Here is a 20,743-nt window from a genome sequence, read left to right as displayed (position 1 = left end):
AGTAAAAGTTAGAAAAATTAAACCTAGTTTCTGTCACTATCTTGGATTTTTTTAAAAAAGCCCACGGCTGTTTCTGCTTGCCTGAGTTTGTGTACATGTCATAGAACTCTGTGTCTGCTCCACAGAGGATATGAAACTATGACAGCTCTCAGTTTGGGACTTGACCTCTAACAAAAAATCTTAACTGGGAGATCAGCAGTGTTAGGTCAGGATAACTTCCTAAATGCATGGGATGTGAGACCCTGCAGATGTGATGTGTTGATATCAGTGCTGATGAGGTCAATGGTAAGCCTATCCGCTCGAGAATAAGACTGATGGAGATAGAGCCTGTACCTGTGTTTGGCAGCTGTGAAAGTCAGATTGCCAGTCTTGCAGAGAAATGAGAGGTAGTCTGTAATCAAAAGCATTTCAGACACACTGAGGTTACAGGAACTGTGATTGTAAAACCATAAAGCAATAAAAAGAGCAATCAGCTGCAGGTATAATTCTTGAAAATACTTCTAACCCATCTATTAAAACTAAATAACATGTTTTTCATTAAATTTAGCCTACTAATAAAACAAAACCTGAGTAAAAATTTTTTGCATAAGCATAACATAATTCAGAAGTTTCTGTGACTTCTGATAGAAAAAAAAGTATAATTCTGCAATTTTGCAACTGAAAGGATGCATCATTGTGACACAAGGCTCACAGATACAGCCTGCACAGTGAATATTTATTAATCTAGTTTTACTGGATAAAACACAGCACTCAGTACAAAAGTGATAATGATTAACCTACTTTTAAATAATTATTTCTATTTTAACAAGTAAGTTCCCACCCATGTCCCAGTTCTACTCTGCCCCTTTATTTTGGCTGGATCACCAGGTAATGTATGAGATTTTTGAAAGGTTATAATCCTGAAGAAGTTACAGCTGATGATTTTAACAAGCTAAATTAAATGGAAGCTTGTGGCTTCATTCCTACACACCTGCAGAATTTCTCCTTGCAGAAATCTAATGACATTGATAAAGATATTTATCAACCTTAAAAACAGACATTTCTTTAAAGATGTACTAACCATATTTCAAACGACTTGAAGATGTTCAATTCCTCATTCTTAACACTGCTATTTACTGGTCACAATAACAGCAACAGAAATATGTATTGAGTTTTTAAAAGCTAGCTAGAAAAATGGAGCTATACTTACGATCAGTGTCACATTTGCAAGGGTTAGTCCTTTGGATGATTAGACAAGACAAAAGAAGCTCACCATGTAATTCACACTCCTGGATATGTTTGGACACTGAACTCTTAGACTGGATTATCTTGATTTCTCATTCAGAATTCTTCAAGCTACTTTCTGAGAGAAGAGGAGGAGGCAAACATCGTTGTTGAAACTAATAAATGGAAAGGTTAGCATTTTTTAGTGTATGGAATTTTTAGAAAAGAATACAAAGATTTTCAAGAGTAACTAATTGTTCTGTATGCCCAGTAAAATCTTTACTTACTAGCAATGACATTCTGGAAGATTAGCTTCAGTTCTTTGACCTGTCAGGATTTAAATCCATATTCAAATTATACTGGAATTAACTCAGGGAAATTGCATCATTTTCAATGCTATAATGAGAGCAAATTCTAATCCACCATTCCAAACTGCTGTATATGTAACTTTTAATGTCCTATCATTTGTTTTCCAGAAAGGAGAAAGTCCATACTCCATGTGTATTTCCACATGTGAAATAAGCTTTGTGCATTAAAATGCAGTATTTGTATGCCAGCACTCATCTCACATTTGCATCTTTTACAGTATTATTATAAAAACAAGAACACAAGTAAATAGAAAACTGGAAGCAAGCCTTTTTAAAAATTTTTATTTTTATTTTTTTCTTTGTCATTGATAGGACACTGTCCTACTTTGCCAAGTTTCTGAAATGAACCTTGTCCTGCTGGTTCGCTGCATGTTCCCAAATGAATAGAGTTACAGGATAAAAATGGAATTCCTGAATATGCCACAATGCAAAAGAATACATCTCCTTTTTAAGTTCTTGTAATGAATTTTCTAAAAATAAAAGACAATGAACACAGTTTCCTGAACAGTGAGAGATTTGTATCAGATCTACAATTTGAGCTATTGTAGGTTTTTGTCACACTTTCCTGAGGTTTGTTACTTTTTAAACTGATTTGCATGTAGCATGAAAGTTACCCAGCTGTTCAGATGAATACATTACTTTTGGCTTTCAAACACAAAAAAAAAAAAAAAGGAAGCAAGACTATGCTTTGTGTGTGGAGGGAAGGAAAGGGGGAATAGACTAGATTATATATTATGCTTTATATATAAAGGAAATATATTCATATAGGAAAAGCAAAAAAAAAAAAGGGGGGGAGAATGCATATTACATATAAATGAGTAGTAAAAGCCTTTCTATACTGTGGAACTTTGGTAAAGATTAATAAATCCTGGGAAATGGGGAAGGATGCTCTAGAAAATGAAGAAAGATCCTCAGCTTCAACAGTTTTGAAGTCTGATATTGTTGGCTAAAAGAAGACAGAAGATGAAGACGAAGGTCTCCTAACTTATATCGAACAGTTCTTAGGCAGTGTCTAACACCAAATTAGGAAACAGAAACAACATCATAGGGCACTATCTGTTGCATTGTTTCTCTGAAATTCCTGCATAATTTTGCTAATCCGTTCCCAGAATGTACAAGCTACTTGTACTGCATTTTAAAAACCTCCTGAGAAAAGCTTGGTTTTAAAATTCAGACTGAATAAGGTTTAGATTGTAAGTGTTTTTATAGCTGGGATGAAAGCCTCATATATGTGCCTGTACAAGTCCTACCATGAGTCAGGGTCCTGTGTAAAACTGACTTCTTTGTTGTATCACAGAATCACAGAAGAGTTGAGATAGGAAGGAACCTCTGGAGATTATCTAGTCCAACCCCCTTCTCAAAGCTTCCTCAGGGCCATGTCTAGTTGAGTTTTTAATATCTATAAGAGTGGAGACTCTAAAACCTCTCTGGAAAACCTGTATTTGACTCAGTAAACATTTTCTAATTCAAATCTCAGTAAATATTTTTTCTAATGTTTAAAGGGAAGTTCCTTATTTCTGTTTGTGCCTATTGCCTCTTGTCTTGTCACTGGGCACCACTGAGAAGAGCCTAGCTCTGTCTTATTTACTTCCCCCAGTCAGGTACTTATACACATTGACATGATCCCCCTGAGCCTTTTCTTCAGGCTGAAAAATGCCAGCTCTCTTTTTGCTTTTTGTGACAGATGCTCCAGTACTTTAATTTTTGTGGCCCTTTGCTAGACTCGCTCCAGTATATCCATGTCTGTCTTGCACTGGGGAGCTCAGAACTGGACCCAGCACTCCAGATATGTCTCACCAGGGCTAAGCAGAAGGGAATGATCATTTTCCTCAACCTGCTGCAAAGACTCCTCTTAATGAAGCCCAGGAGACTATTGACCTTCCTTGCTGCAAGGGCAAATTACTGGCTCTTGGTCAATTTAGGGTCCATTCAGACCCCTGTTCTTCTTCTGCAAAGCTGATTTCCAGCCAGATGGCACCCAGCCTGTAGTGTTGTGGGCGATTATTCCTCCTCAGGTGCAGGACTTTGCACTTCCCTTTGCAAACTTCATGAAGTTCCTTTCTGCCTGTTTTTCCAGACAGTTCAGGTCCCTGTGAACGGCAGTACACCTATCTGACATACCAGCCACTCCTCCCAGATTTATATCATCTGCAAACTTGCTGACCCAGGTCACTTATGAAGATGTTAAACAGAATTTCCCCACTATGGACGCCTGGGGTACACCACTAGTGAATGGCCTCCAACTGGTCTTTGTGCCGCTGACTGAAAGCCTTTGAGCCTGATAGTTTAGTGATAGGTTCTTTGTTTAAAGGCCTGGTTTATCTCATTTAACAACCTTGCCATATTATTTATATACTCTGGTAGCTGGGTTTGTTTTTCTTGTCTGATTCAGGGAACTTTCAGTTCATCTCTGTCCACTTATCTATCCTGTACTTCATCTGTTTGTTTGTGAGAATGTTATGGGAGACAACATTGAAAGCCTTGCTGAAATCAAGACAAACAATATCACATACTCTCCCCTTGTCCACAGAGCTAGTCACTTCATCATAGAAGGCTATTGGGTTGGTCAAGCATACAAATTCATAAATTCATGCTGACTACTCCCAATTTCCTTTTTGTCTTTCATATGATTGGAAATGGCTTCCAGGAAGATTTCATCTACCACCTTCCCAGGGACTGAGATGATGCTGAGCAGCCTGTAGTTCCTCAGACCTTTCAAAGATGATCAAGTATGGTCTTGCAATGACACCGGCCAGCTTCCTCAGTTCTCACGGGTACATTCCATCAGGTCCCACGGACTCATGCATATTCAGTTTGTTTAAGTGTTCCCTGACACAATCCCCCTCCACTGAGGGTAAGTCTTCCTTGCAGTAGGCTTCCTCACTGGTCTCAGGGGCCTGGAACTGCTGAAGGCAAGTTTTACCAGGAAAGACTGAGGTGAGTGAAGGTACTCACTCTTCTCCACGTACTTTTAGTATGAATATGAAATACTTCTGTGAAAACTCAACAAGTTCTAGATTTCTACTGTTAATTTCCATCTGACCCCAAAGTGAAAGGGATGATTTTCTTCCTGAAATTATGGGAAAGTTAATTCTCCAGTGAATGCATACCTCAGCAGTCCAGATACACCTTTGGTATGGCTGAGTATCTTTGCTTTTCTTAGTCAGTGGCAATACTCTTTCAGTATGCCTAGGTATAGTACTTACTATCAGATAATAAAAAGTAGCAATTAGAGATTGAATAAGTAAAGAATATTAGCAGCAGTTTAGTGTATGAGTCACTATTATAAGCAGCTTTGATATATTATCTTTGGTCAGGCTAAGCAGAAATGAGAAGAGTCAGGGCCTTCCAAGGGCAAAAGATAGAAGAAATAGTCCAAGTAGCCAATATAGTTTTTCCCTTATTCAGATGCTGACAAAATCTTAAAATCATAGTCATACCTGGATTAAGATGAGGCACAGGTTCCCACCTAAAGATGTCTGAAATGTTCTTAAAACTTCACTGCTGAACTTGAGCAAAATAAGTAAAGTTGCCACCTAATAGAAATGTCCTTGTTAGGGCTCTTTTGAATTTTACTTTTGATATTACATATATACATTTCATCTGCAATATCAGTTATTTATCTCATTCTCTCTCTACATAATCTACATAAAATCATACTGATTTTGTTTTACATATATTGACATAGCAAATGATTTGCCATGTATATGTTATGCATTGTTTGTCATTCACTTCTTGTTTTAGCCGTACAATTTTTTCTCATGTGATCATAAGACTTTGGGGTTTTCCACTCATTGCAGTGGGGTCCTTGAATTATTATGATTAATCACCTAACCTCTGAGGAAGAGGAAGTCAAGGTGAACAGTGCATAATCCAGATTTGTCAACAGGATTTTTTGTTTTCTAATATTCACTTAGGGTTTAAAGCTTCATTTGGATCTTCACTCATGTGGTTTCAGCTTCACATCTGGTAGGCTTAGCAGAAGAGGCAGCTGGCAATAGTTCTGTCAGTGGGTTATTTGAGCCTTTGACCTCAGATTAGTTGCCCCCAAAACCTTAAGAGAGGAAGAAATTTTATGTAAAAATAGAAATGGGCAAGAAAAAGTTTTTCCAGACTGTGATTTCAAAAGTTTCCGTATTTTTCACTGGGACAAAGCTGACCTTTTGAAATTTTCAGTGAAGAAACAACCACAAATCCAAAATAAACAATACTGCAATAGCAACATACTCAGCGGTAGTGTTATGCCTGGTTGGTAGCTGAAACTGAAAACTTATGTCCTGTAAGCCAGTGTAGTGATTTTATTGTCAAAAAGCAGGTTATTTTAGAGAACCTAAAAGAGATGGAGAAAGGATAGTGGGAATGGGAAAGAAATACTGGACTAGAATGACCTTTTTGCATAGATCTCCAAAAGTGCAATAAGGCTAGGAATTCTAAAAAAACACACAATGCAGTGACAGTGCCATCTTTGTTATGAATAAATCAAGTGTGGTTTCTCTGGTAATGCCAAAATGTTCTCAGCAATCCCCAGTCCTCCAACTAGGAGATTGAGCAGAGAATGCATGCTGAGAGAACCTGGGTTGCAGAGGAAACTACATGGGGAGTGGAAAAGGAAAAAAAAAGATTGCGTTGGCATATAACTAGGCACTTTGTTCTTATATACAATCAACATGTATCTGGGATGTGAACCCAAATTAGAAAGTGATATCCAAGATGTCTAATTTCTGAAAGACATTTTCAAGTTCCATAGTTTAGAGTTAGCTTTGAGAAGTATACGGAAATGCAGATTTTCCAGGACATGCAAACTTATCTGTAAAATGAATACTCCTAAATAATAGGGGATTGATTAATTTTTCTAGAGTCTTGAAAATATTGTGATAGTAAGCAAATACGGAACTAGAAAAAAAGTGATAATTAAAAACAGTCGCAGTAAACTCCAGAGATTTCCTTCCTTCCTTCCTTCCTTCCTTCCTTCCTTCCTTCCTTCCTTCCTTCCTTCCTTCCTTCCTTCCTTCCTTTCTTCCTCCCTCCCTCCCTCCCTCCCTCCCTCCCTCCCTCCCTCCTTTCCTTTCCTTTCCTTTCCTTTCCTTTCCTTTCCTTCCCTTCCCTTCCCTTCCCTTCCCTTCCCTTCCCTTCCCTTCCCTTCCCTTCCCTTCCCTTCCCTGGAAAAAAAAAAAAAAAAAAAGCTGGATATTCCAATTGCACCTCAGTCCAGAAGAAAGAGAGGACCCCAAGAGAATGTAGCTTTAATAAAAACAGATGGAGTGTTAAAAGGCTCTCCAGTTCAAATGATGCTTCAGTTGTACATGTGTGGACAATAGACGAGATAAGAGATACGAAAGAAAATATTAATTATAGACAAAGAAATAGAATTTAAATTTACTTACTAAGGCTAATCTACCCTTGAAAAAGATGAAGGGACAGACCTTATAGGAGATACTATCTCCCATGGAAGCATTATTCAAGATTGCGAGGGGTTTTTTAGGATTGGCTTTGGTTTTTTCAAATTATGTTTACAGTTTTATAATTAAGAACATCATCTTTTATTGTTCTAGAATAACTGTACGTATTTTTCATCATTACCTTTGCCTGGTAATGAGCACTTCAAAGGAGATGTGACAGGAACTGAGTACTTTGTTCCTAACTGAGAGGCAAATAGATGAAGCTGTGTTCAGGCATAGTCTCCTCAGTGGCCACTCCACCCAAAATGTCATTTGATAGTCTCAGGATTCGGGCCCTGTTTTCTTAGCGTGTTTCACAGCAAATGAGTCTCAGGACCAGTAATGCCTCAGGTGATGCCTAGTGCCTGTAATGCTAGTCTGCTAGAGAGAAATTCTTCTGACAAATTTAACCGGTACCTCTATTGCAAACTGCAGCTAGCAAACAAATAGCTTTTGTGTTCAGGAATGCCTACAAGCATCTCTGTAGTGGAAAAGGTAAAAGGAAGGAAAAAAGTAAATAGCATAATAAGAAGAGAAGCAGCAGGACAGAAAGAATCAAAACTATAACATGGGGCACCAGAAAAATATCCATACTCAAACATTTGGAACCAAATAAGATCTGATGAAGAAAATAATATTGGGAAGCAAAGGAACTGAGAGGGTCTTGACTTTCTTCATCTATCCTTGATTGCCTTTTTAGGATAAAGGAAAGAGCTGAGACAGTCTGGGGTTTATTAAAGTCCTCATTCAATTTTCCTTTGTTAATTAAGAAAAATCAAGGAAGAGATACACAGACTCTATTTGGTTAGAAGTATTTATGCAACTTTGTGTCCTAACAGATTGCATTTCAAAGTCGTCCACAAAGCCATGAGTGCTTTAAAGTAGCTCTCTTCTGATCTTTTAGATTCAATTATTCCAACTTTTTTTCTGGAGATGCTAACATCACATCACATGCAGAGTCTGTCTCATATTTGTCCAACGCAGTTTATAAGACAAGGCTTTAACCCGGGACATTTAAGCAGTTGTTCCCTGCTTTTATGCAACAGCCAGACACTCAAGCTGTCATCTTCATTAGCATCAATTCTCTTGTGTTCCTGAATCCCAACATCTTTTTCAGCAGTACCTGTACCTCCCAGTGCTCTCTACGGATGAGCAACTTTTCATTAGATAAACAGGTAGATTAGTGCTTTCAGGACTAGATCCTAGCCAATATCCTCTGTTCCCTTCAGCTCCTTCTTCATATTAAAATGTAAGTAGGTAACTCTTCCTCTGTATATAATGGGCAACTAAAGTATCATATAGACACACATACATGTCCTATCAGTAAAGTATATGAGCCTGCATAAAAGGTGAAAGATCTGCTTTTTACAGCCTAAATTTTAAAATCATGCCCAGCACTTACAACTGCTCCCTCATCCTCTTGCAACACCTCCTGTGTCAGTATTATTAATTTTCCCATTACATGAATTTCTCCAAATTTCCTTGCTAATTTGTGTCATATTCTTCAGTGCCATTTATACCACTGTTGTGATTTTAGGAGGTCCAGTAGATTAGGCTTGCTAGATACTTTTCTCCCTCTCATCAGAGATATTAATTGGCAATAAACTGCATTGACACACTCACAGTAATTTATTTCTATTTCTGTACAAGTATAAATTCAAAGCAGTAGGTTCAAACTTTGACTTAGGTATAACTGAAGGCAGAATTTATCCTACAGGTCTATTGGGTTTAACATTCAAATTCCTCTGTGATAGCTATGGCATATTTTTTTCTGTACAAGGCACCTGTCTCAGGTACCTGTGGGATTATTAATACCAAGTAATTACTTTAGAATTGCAAAAGCCACAGTACCTTTTTGTCTTTCACTTTTGCTATGATTACCAGCCATGGGCTAACTTGGATATTATTAACCTTGTTCCTTTACTGTATAAAATGAAAACAAAAGGTAACAAAACCTTGCAACACCTTCCTGAGCCTGGCAACACTGTGCTGAGCTCTTTCTAGTGTAAATTACCATAACTCTCTCTTTGTTTACTTAAACTTTCTGACATTTGTGCCTCTAGCTTTTTAATGTTTCAGAGGTGATTCTCAGAGCTGCAGCATATCTCAGCTTTTACCAGTGCACCTGGGTTAAAGTCAATTAGAGAGGAGATATTCAGCAGCTCTTCAAATCAGACCTATGTATTAGAGCTGTTCAAGAGATGTATCCTTTTATCTGAAGGTTGGATTGAAATATAAATATTTCATTTTGGGTCATTTTTTTCATTCTGGCAGGTATAGTTCTTTTTCCTTTTTGTTGAAAAGAAAACCCAGTCACTTGGGGTTCACGCAAAACATTTTTTCAGTCTGAAACAGAATATTTTATTTTGGCATACTTGAAATAAAAGGCAAGAGAAGCCACATTTTAGATAAGCAAAATGTATCCTGATTTTACATTTTTATTTAATAACCTAGTGCTCAGGGGATTCATGTAAAGGTATGAAATGCACAGGGTCAAGACCTTTCTTGATGTAGGTGTCTGACCATTTACAGCATACAGAGGTTACTAAAGCAGTCTCAAATATTTTGGGAGAGGTAGCTCTCCCTCAGTTTTTCTGTCAGACCCATGACATCCTACACAGACTACTTAAATATTCATCGGTCAAGAGGAAAGCATAAAAATGACTATGTGGCCTGATTTTTCAGGTGTTCTTCTGGGCAGGATACATTAATTCAAATCCCTGCCCTGAGTCAGCCAAAAATAGAACTGTGATTTCGCAGTGTTCCAGAACCTCACTTGTGGGGAAAAGCGACTTTGACTAACTATTTTATGGCAAATGCTTATAAGCTGTCCGCACGTTTCAGAATGCTCCGTCAGTCTTATTTGGGTCAATAACAATTTGGTAGATTTGTCTCTGAGCTGTGTTTCCCAGTGAAAGACTGATTTGTTGACAATGTAATACCTAGCTATACTAGATATTTATTATAAAACACAGATACTGAAAAGGAGAGCAGCCAATGAAGAAGCTACCTCCACTTACCAGACAACATCAGAACCTGAGAACACTAAACTGTTTCTAACTCTAGTCAATTAGTACTCTAATGTTCTTTTTCTTTTTTCCCCTTGCATGATATTTTAAAGAAATGTCAGGAAGAAAAAGTTCTCATGATCACATCCAACACTGATTCCATTTCAAAGGAAGAGATTATTCCAAAACTATCTTCAGAGAAGGTCTGAAGTAATATTTGAAGAACATAGCTTTAACTAAACTCCCAAGGCATGTATTTTTTGGCAGTTTGACTAATATTTCTACACAATTCAGGGAAATTGTCTGTATTTGTGTTCATGCTGCACCTAGAGCAACAGAGATATGTTGCTACAGTGGATCTCATTCTGCCATCTCTGGGACAACGAAAACACGCTATGGGAGCTGATGGAAAAAAGCAACTTTGAAGCAGCTGTACTAAAAGCATCAGAAAGTGAGGAAAGACAATACCTGGAAGATATTCTGCTTTACCAGACCTTAGTGGTCTTTATCAGTAGGACTGTTACAGAGCCTTGCAGCCTCCTGAAGTCAAGCCTTCCTGGTAACCAGAAAGAAAAATGAATATCTCTTTTGGAGCAATTAACTCTGTGGCTGAGCAGTTGTGAGGAAGACCAAGGCCTTTGACAAGAAAAGGTTTAAATATTTTGGTAAGAATGGCAAAGAACTGTTGCACAGGTCCTTAGGTACCCTATTTCCTTAGCCATCATCACCTACTGCATGAGAGAGGACACTCAGATGAGGATGTTCATCTTCTCTGTGCCAGAGGACCCCATCGCTGCTCTTCCTGACCGGCTACTAGGGAGTTTTTCTTTTTTTTTTTCTTTCTTTTTCTTTTTTTTTTTTTAACTTTTCTTTTTCTCCCTTTTGCCTACTTCTCCTCCCCTCCTTCATCCCTCATTTCTTCCATCTCTAGCTCTCTCTTTTTTTTTTCCCTCTCTCTTTTCCCTGTGTAACTTTCACCATTAACAATATGTGTGTGTCATCAGCTATGTCCCTGCTAATATATGTCTGTGCAGGTGAATCTGTCCCAACATACTTTGTGCAATAGGACCTACGATTAGGATGGTAAAAGTGGCAAAGAGATAGAATATGGTAGACGAGAGATACTAAAAAGAATTTTGAAGAGTAATGGCTGGAGACAGAATATCAGACAATGGAAGAATAATAACAGTGAAGGTTCAGAAACCAGAAACAAAGAAACTAAAGTCTGAAAACATATTCCAGAGATAAAGGTAGTATTAGAAATCCTGATATTGTGAACACAACAGCAAAAAGCACCAAGTGCTAGTGCTCAACACTTTCCCTTAACAATGTATTTGATTGTTTTTTTACCATCCATGTGCACTGCTTTTTTTTGACAAATTTATTAAATGAAGCCTGAATAAAGGACCTGGTACTTATCTATTTGATCATCTGTATAAAAATGCCTATAGGTGATCTCCTTTTTCCATCTAAACTTCATTTCTTTTGCCACCCATCTGAATGATCGTAAATAAAGAAGAAATAAAGCAAGCTTGATATTTTATGTTTCATTTTCTATTTACAGGTTTCAGATTTGAGAGTAAGGCTCAAAGTCTGAAAGAAGGATAGCACAGATTTTCTATTTTCCTATTCATAAGCAGAAGAATTGGGTATTTCTGAAGCACATGAAGCAAATAAAAGTCTTTTTTATTATTATTCATAACTAAAATTCTGGTCTATTTTTATTCTTACTGTAGCTTTTATGGAAAGCTATGCATCTGAGTCAGCACCTCAAAGCAAAACTCATTTCCAATTCATGACATCTCTTTTTCCTCCAATTACTTAGCTTCATTTCCTTCTCGTTTCATTTTTTCCCTTTTGACTCTCACTCACTCAGATGAAATTGCTACACAGTGCAATTCTCCATTTGAGAGATATATCATATACTTGAGTAGGCTTTAGTTTAACTAGGCTTTCTTCTTTGGGTTTTTTTTTTTTTTTTTAAAATACCATAATTACATGGCCTTGACATATAGAGCTGGAGTGTAGGAGGGAGAAAGACTGTATGGGAAGAATGCCCATTTGTGCATTTTATTATGGCTGTTGCGGTCATATCTTCGAAGTGTCATTTTTCACTCTTCCTTTCCATACTGTTGTGTTGATGGCCTGTCAGGTTTCTAAATTTATCTCTTTCACGTTTTTTGCACTCTTCGGCTTTCCTCAAAGCTTGATTCTATTTATTCTAGCTCCTCTAATTCTCTTTCTTTTCCATACCGTATATCATTTTTTCTGCTCTACTGTATCATCAGCTGTGATTGCCAGAACTTGAGTTATTTTCAGTAGTATTAGGGTGCAAGGAGATGTCAGACACATGATTTTGTGTGCACTTCCTCTTTAAAACTCAAGGTACTCGGTCTTCTTGAATAGTAGAATTTCCAGAGAGGATCCTATAAAGCATCTTAAAGAAGTGCTAAGATATTCATTAAAAATTCATCCCAATCTGTAAATATATTTCTAATCACTGCCTTTGCAGTGGATTTTCTTGGCATACATCCTGCACTTGCCTAGAAACCTGTTGGCAATTTTAAGGGTTCCAGTGCAGCAAGATTTTCAATATATGCCTTGAGAGGTAGTTCTATGAATCATCCACCCACAGCAGTATAGGGGAAAAAGATCCTCATCCAGGTCTATGGGGATGGAGATATTTTTTCATTATTTTCCCCAACGAGTGTCTTTGTCTTAATGATGGCAGAGCAAAAGGAGTCTCACTTACATGTACAGAAAATCACTAACTGAGTTTGCTCATGGTCCTCCACCGTACTTGATGCCTGGCCATGGCTGCAGACTCCATGACCCATGATACCACCAAGGAAAAATTGAAATTTATTTTATTTACTCACAAAGCAAGGACAGGAAAAAAGAGTGTCCTGACTGTTATATGTACTATTTTCCACAATAACTGTGGTTGTGTTTTTTAAAGACTACTTTGCAGAAAGAGAAATGGCAGGTATAGCAGTAAGTCTGCTATTAAAAATTAGGTGCTCAATGCACTAGAGTGCTTATTCAAAAATAGCTCATACACAGAAAAATTTACCCCCCGTAGCATTGCCAAGGTCAGTGAGAGTTAAGATGATCTGAACAAATGTGGATTCTGCAACTGAAAGCTTAACATTAAATATCAAGTACTTCTGAAGTTTCCCTTGAATTCAAGCACGTCAGATCATTGCAACTTAATTCTCTTAGCAGGCTGCTTCTCTCCAGTGACATCCAGACATTATTTAATATTATTTGAGTGACATGATGACAACTGTATAAAAGTGTAGTGTCTCTTGGTCAGATTCTTCAGAGAAATCAAGACAGCATTCTCAATTTACCATAACTGATGACATAACCAAGGATCTTAAAGTACAATTCTTACTGCAAAATAGATATGTCAAATGGAGAGTGTCCAGCTGCTTGAGGGGAACACTTTCCAAACAGAGGGTGACCAAAAGATTGTCAATGGCTCTCATTTGTAACTCAGACAGGATTAACTGGCAGATTTGGAAGACTCTTTTTTGTGGGTCTTTTGATTTGCAGACAGCAAAAGCAAGGATCTAACCCCAAAGAACAATACATCCAATAATAAACCCAAAGATAATAAAAAATTATTTGAACCATCAAGCTGTAAGTAATCACACAGTAAGGAGCAAGGAGAAGCTAAGTGCAATTTTAGCATTGGTACAGTATATTAATGTATAGTCATTCAGAGAAGTTCCATACTCCTTTCTTGATCAAAGAAGACTTTCTTTGTTTTCAGTTGTGATGGAAAAGCTTTAACTGAAAAAAATCTGAAACTTTTTCAGTGAGTCTATGGAATAAATACATTCTCTATACCCGTGTTGATTCTGCAGGGCTAAAAGGAGTAAAACTAAAAATACCTTTATGTTGGTCAGCGGCTCCAAATACCTAGAGGGAGCAGAGCTGAGTTAGGCAGTGCTATTTTTACATAGCCACTTTTCACAGAAGTACAGCAGTTCAAATATAAAGACGATGCAGTCATAGCCATGTGGAGAGTGAACAATTAAAATCACTAGAACTCTTTGAGTGGGACTTTGCTTGGGTAAGAAGTGAACACATATCCAGAAACAAGCCGAGAATCTGTATCCAAAGGAATGGTGCTTCCAGCAGGAGCAGGAGGTGCCCGAAGACAGGCAAACTGATGCTCTCCCCGAACTTTAGGTGTGGGACTCCCATTAATAGTTAACGGCAGCAATACACAGGGAACAAGGTGAGAACAATTCCTTATACAAGAGTTCAAGAAAGCAATTAAATCTGAATTCCCAAAGAATATTTTTGGCAAGCTTACAATTAGTTCATATGTGAGTATCCTCCTTCCCCAGTGTGTTTACACTTACAAACAGACACACAGCAGGGGCAATAACTGCGGCCCCGATTCTGTAAGAGTTCATCTATCAAGACTGAGGTATTTATATCTTCCTTGCACACCTGTACATAGTGTTCTGTAAATGGTTCTGCAAATATCATATTCCACGTGTTTTATTATAAATACGTTACTGTATTTAATACAGAGATCCTTTACCCTGAGGATAAAGTGGCTTCCGTCATCTGGATATGTTTATTTTTGAAAGCTTTTAGCACTTTCATGGCTGCATGACAAGTTTAGACTATTACAGTATATCCTAAGTGTAAACTGAGATTTGGAATCAAAGTACAGCTTCATTTATTCAGTATTTGCCGCTCATTAATCTTTCTTTTTTTCTTGAAAATGCCCACCAACTATTTAACAACCCACAGTGCATTGTAATGTCATCTATAAACTTGTCTTGTGGTTATAATAAATAATATTTCTCAAGATCACAGGGAGTCTCTCAGTATTCTTCAACTGTGTGGTCAAAATGGAGCTGTAAAAGTTTCAGTAGTTCATGTCTAACAAATTGCTGGTATTATTTATACCATTTTGTGGGTCAGCTGGCTGATTACTACAGATGTATGTATGTATGTGTGTGTGTATGTATGTTTATATATGAATACTTATATATAAATAAAGGCAGGCAAAGACAACATATCTTGGCATGTGCCAAAAAACCCCTCTACCCCATAAAGGACCACCCATAAAACTTAAGAGTATAGTTTAAGTGCCTGACTTTTTGATTTGGATTTCTATTTTCCTTAACACTGTTTTCATGACTTTGTAACCTCTGTTACTTACAAAGCCTCAGAACAAGTCACAACTCACTGATAATTCAGTATCATCTTCCTTGTATAGGGAATATCAAGAAGAAATGGTTACATGATCTGATTTTGTCAACAATAAGACAAAAGATTTTATCCCATTTTCCACTCAAAATGTTGACCTTTCTTACTGAGAGATTTTGGTCAAAATCTGTCCTACTTTCAAAACTAAAGAGGCCTCTCGTTCTGTGACATGGAGAGCCAGGAGACAAGTAGGTATGTTTTTAGAGTAGTGTTACGACAGGAAAATCCACATCTACACAGAGTAAATGTCTATTTTCTATAGCAGCCGCAGGATCTGCACGCAGTAATGGCAACTGGATTGCAGAAAGGAACAATTTCTTTCTTCCCAGCTCATGTGGCTTTCTCCACAGATTGTATAACCACCTAATCTGTAAGATTACGTGTAAAACCTTGGTCCTGTGGATACAAATAAGGATAACAGGACCTAAACCCAGGATTGAATTGCATTAGAAATTAATGTGATAACATGTATGATTCATAGCTATCAAGAAGAAGATAACTATGACTCCAACTTGATGTAGAGCACAAAAGCAAACACTAGATTATATTCATGAATAACATGAAAACAGTGTTTTCATTAATTCATTCTCTATATGCTTACATTAGGTTACACAAAACAGTTTGAAGTTCAAAATTGCCTTTTCTTATGAAGTACACTGGAAAAGAAAAAGATTACACTTAATTTAGATATACTACAATTAGAAATGTGTGAATATAATCCTTATTACTGGTAAAAGTGCAAATATATTAAAATGTAGTACATGCATTATGCATTTTGCTGGTTTTCTTTCATACAAGAAACAATTTACCATAAAATAATATAATATGCTTCAACTTTAAAAGCACCGTGCTTTTGGTTTTGATTGAACAACAAGGAAGCTGGGGAAAAAAACAATAGCAGCTCTTTCTGATATTTTACTGAGGGGCTTCAAAAAACCCCTCAAATTTCAGAACAAAAATGAATGTCCAGAAATTCAACCTCTGTTCTGTGAGCTTAAAAAGCTTAAAAACAAATATTCAGTTTTCTCTAGTGGTTCACTGAGCCTTACCCAGTTTCAGCTGATAATGAAATATTGCCATGGCAGGGAGTATATTATGAAGAGTTTGGTAAATATGAGTGGAAAGCCCCCAATAACTTCCATGATTACTCATATATATGCCTTTTCTTTTAATATTCTTTTGTCTTCTCATTGTTTCTGTTTGTTTTCCTTGAATATTCAACAGTAATGTTTGTTGACAGTACTATTCATCTAAAGAGATGTTTATACATAATTATACCATATGGAAACTGAACTGTGAGATACAACTGGAATATGATACTGGAAACTTAATTCTACAAATTACAAGGCGCTGATCATTTTATATCAGCTTATAACTTTCCAAAACTGAAAATCTGTTTTCTTGGGAAATTCTAACTTTTCATCTGCCCATCATGTGCCAAATTACCTTACCTTTTCCACTCCAGTTTTAACTCTTAGTAGCATGTTTTGACTGAGATATGGAAGATGTTCCCAAGTCAGGCTGCACTTGTAACTTTGCTATGAGCCCTGAGCAAATGTAATTGGATGTGAATAATCACTGGAAATCCAAAGCTTTGCTTGTTGTCTCCTTCCCTCTTCCTTGAGACCATGTTTTTCCAGGAGCACCAAAGGAAGGGGGAGTGGTCAAGAGTAGGAGGCCCTGTCCACCTTGCTGTCCAATGCACAAAGGGAAGGAGAACAGCAGCTCTGTGAAGGCTACTTTACTTTTGTTGTAGATAGAAAGCAAATGCAGCCTTACTCCATTGTACCAAAAAAACCAAGGCAAGCAGCAATGCCACTCATTAAAAGCAGTATCTGCTAAAATAAGTTATGTACATTTTTTGCTCTGATTTGCTGTTTGAAATAGGAGGGAGCTCTAATGAACATGGAGTGGAGAAGTGAGGCTGAGGAAGATTATCATAAACTTCAGCAGCCCTCCAACCCAGGAGTTAGGTGTAGGCTACTTGCACTTTGCAGACTGTAGACATTTGCATAACTACCATGAGCAGTTCATGTTTGGGAAGCTTTCCTGTACTTAAAGAAATGTGGTTCCCTGTGTTAAAGAAATATGATACAATCTCTTTACTATGCTGGCACCAATGTTTTATTCCATCCTCTTCACCAGAAAACACCAACAGAGTTCACTAGGTCTTGTCTAAGGTCTAAGGAAGGGAAAATACATTCACAATGCATAGTCTTGTAAAACATGGAGATGACATCAAGAAAACGATCAAGATGATATGGATGCTATTTATAACTAAAAAGAGAACATCCACGGACAAGAGAAGTATTGAAACCATTGAGCCTGGAGCATTCACAGGGTACCCTAGAATTGTGTGAAAGGCATGGTTTTGCCTTAAATAGAAGAGAAAGTGTCAGAAAGCTGTGAATAGTCTCCGTATGTAACAAAGGTCACTGTTTTTTAAAAGGTCACCTCAGACAAACCTTAAATTCTTCTGAGGCTTTTCCTCTGGACCATAACCTAATAACACAGAGTATTCCTACAAGTCTCAGTTGTGTGTTTGTGTCATTAGCTGTGGGACACTAGGTGTTCCAGGACTATTCAAAGTAATAATTGTTCTGTCATATTATAATGTAACAAACAGCGGCATACATACCCTCGGATCAGTCAGTGGTGAACACTTACACAACTTATTACACATATAACAAGATACTTAAACATTCCATTGTCTGTTAGCCTGTGTGAAGTGCAATTCTACATGGAGAGAGAAAATATCCTGTTTCCATTTGAACATGCGTTATTATTGCCGTCCGTTTAAGTGCTCGTAGTTGAACATGTTACTTTTTTATGGTCAGAAAAGCAAAAACGTGTGTTTTTAAAGCATTTATGATGTTGGACCTGCTTCTGAGATGGAAGGAGGAAAACAATAAATTATTTTGGTACTTAGGAGCAATTAATATTCAGGTTCTGCCTGATCTGGCACTGAATTTGTCTTGGATTACTTGGAAAATGGTCTTCTTCATAATCTTTTTGTTATGGGCCTGTAAAGCAATCCTAATGATCTGGACAAGCCCTGAAGCACCTCTAAGGCTTTATGGAAAAATTAATTGAGGATTCACTGCCCTTGGAATTTACTACAAGTAGAACTTAATAGCTCAGGTAAATTCTCCCCCATATGTTAATAAAATCCCGTGGCACTGTGGTGCTTCTGTCTTGGCTTCTCCTCAGTTATTGTTCCTGTGTCATCTCAATTAGCTGTTACAGAATCTCATTAATGTAATTCCCACCTAATCCCCTTTCCCTTTTTCCCTTTCCTGTGTCAGCAGCATTTCAATACGTAATCTTTTACTGTGTACACTTGTTTGTTACATGTATTTCAGCACACTTTCTAATGGCCACTTCCCATTCTATTCTACTCTGCATGACATGTTAACATTAAATCCATAATTTACTAGAGATCCTTCCCAGAACTGCTGTGGCTGGCTCTCTCTCTCTCTCCCTCTCTCCCTCCCCATCTGTCTCATACATAAAAAAGCCCAATATGTCCAGTTTTAAATAATCTAGAAATATATATTAGGAGTCAGGAAGCGCTGGTGTGATATTGCTTTTGCCACTGCCTTGATGCGTGATCTCTTTATTGGCCTTGTCTCCCAGGTCTGTAGCTTGGGACAAGAAAGGATGGAGCCGTTGTGTTCTACTGAGGCACCAGCAGCTGAGTTCCACTGAGCGAGCACATACTTGCCTCTAGTCCATGGCAGGAGGAAAGTTATAAAAGCGTGAAAGCTCGTGCAAGCATGAGCTGCCTTCACGGTGCTGTGCAAGAACCAAGTGCAAATACATGCATACTTATCTTTATATAGATAATATTCCTCACCCCACCTACTTGCAACAGTAGATAAAAGGTACTGTTTGTTCCTCCTATTACAGCTTAACCAGTACTTTGGAAATAATATAAGAATACATATTCACCCACATATTGTTCTCACTGCACTTCCAGCCCACTTCTAATTCCTGAGTGCAAGGAGTTACAGCATCGTTCAGGTTGGGACACACGCAGAAGCTCACCTTGCAGGAGGCAGTCACTACTTGTACCTATGTTCTGCAGGACAAAGAAACAATATTGTACGGAAGAAATGACTATTTTTATCCTCTCCTCCCCACTTCCTTCCCAGTATGCCGTCTAATTTAGGTAGACCTCAAACCAGTGGAAACAGAAAATTCCACTTTATTATCAGAAACAGTGGTGAATTATGGTTAACATGTTTGTTAAATTAGACAATCCTTTCTGACACTACTGAAGTCTAAAGTGCCTGAAGGCCAGTTCAAATACTGTTAGTATAGTCTAAACTGAAACACGTTTTCTATAGAAAGAAACCACTTCTCTTAAAGAGAAAAACATCTACATTTTCTTGAAAGAAACAAGCTTATTTTGCTGTGTCTAATGCAGCATGTCTTTAAGAAACTTCTCAGTATTGAGGCTATAACATTTTATTTCCACAGAGAAGTTAAAGTGCTTGTTTAAAGTAAGTATTTTGAGAGAGACAGAAACAAGACCATTATTTTTCTGCTTGATCCTGCATTTACTACCAAACAAAATATTTACTCCTGTGAATAGTCCTAGGAATTTTAGATTTCTATCACTTTCAGATGAATTGTTCTTCACTTTTTTTTTTTTAAATTTTATAAAAATTAATTGCAGTGGGACCACTGGCACCATTAACCAGTAGATTTACAATCAAATCTTTGCAAGGTAGTCAGTAACCACAAGTTTGATACCTGGTACAATTGAAATAGCCAATAAATGGTATTAAAAATTATAAAAATTGGTTGCCTATTAAATTTGTATTAGATTTTGGCTGTAGCACAATAATAGCAAAATAATGGTGTGCTTCACTTTCCTGGAACAAAAATATTTACCTCAGGGAAAGGATTCTGATGTTTAAGTTCTTACTGTTCACATTGGAATTTGGTTCAGCATGCCTGTTCATCAGTTGATGTCATGCCGATACATATTTGGACTCTAAACCTACTCTCTCAAGTCCTCCACCTTGTTCTGATCTTAGCACTTTTTTTTTTTCTTATTGCATTTACATTTTGCTTCACACAAAAGCAAAAAAGGCAATAGTAATTACTGTCTGAAATTACTGCCTAAAAAAGCAACGGCAATTACAAAAAAGGTAGTGTCTTGAAAAATGACAATTGTAGATGCATAAAGTTTGGCTCAGGCTTTCTGCCTGAATACAGACTATAAGATTTGACCCAGTTAAAGCTTTATTTTAGTATCTTTAGCTACAACATGTAGCAAAGATGTTGGTTACTGCACATTTCTTCTTAGACATGAAGAATCTTCTGGCCAAAAAGGCAATGACCATGGTCTTATTTTCAAAAACAAGCGGTGTATCAAACACAGTAAACAATAACCCTTTCCAACTGAAAAGTAAACCTTGGCAGGGAAACTAACACCTGTGAACATGACTTAGGTATATAGGTCCGGGAGACTAATCAT

The sequence above is a fragment of the Grus americana genome, chromosome 3 (genome assembly GCF_028858705.1).
Source record: "Grus americana isolate bGruAme1 chromosome 3, bGruAme1.mat, whole genome shotgun sequence".
NCBI classification, from domain to species: domain Eukaryota; kingdom Metazoa; phylum Chordata; class Aves; order Gruiformes; family Gruidae; genus Grus; species Grus americana.
Note: the sequence above shows the minus strand (reverse complement) of the source record.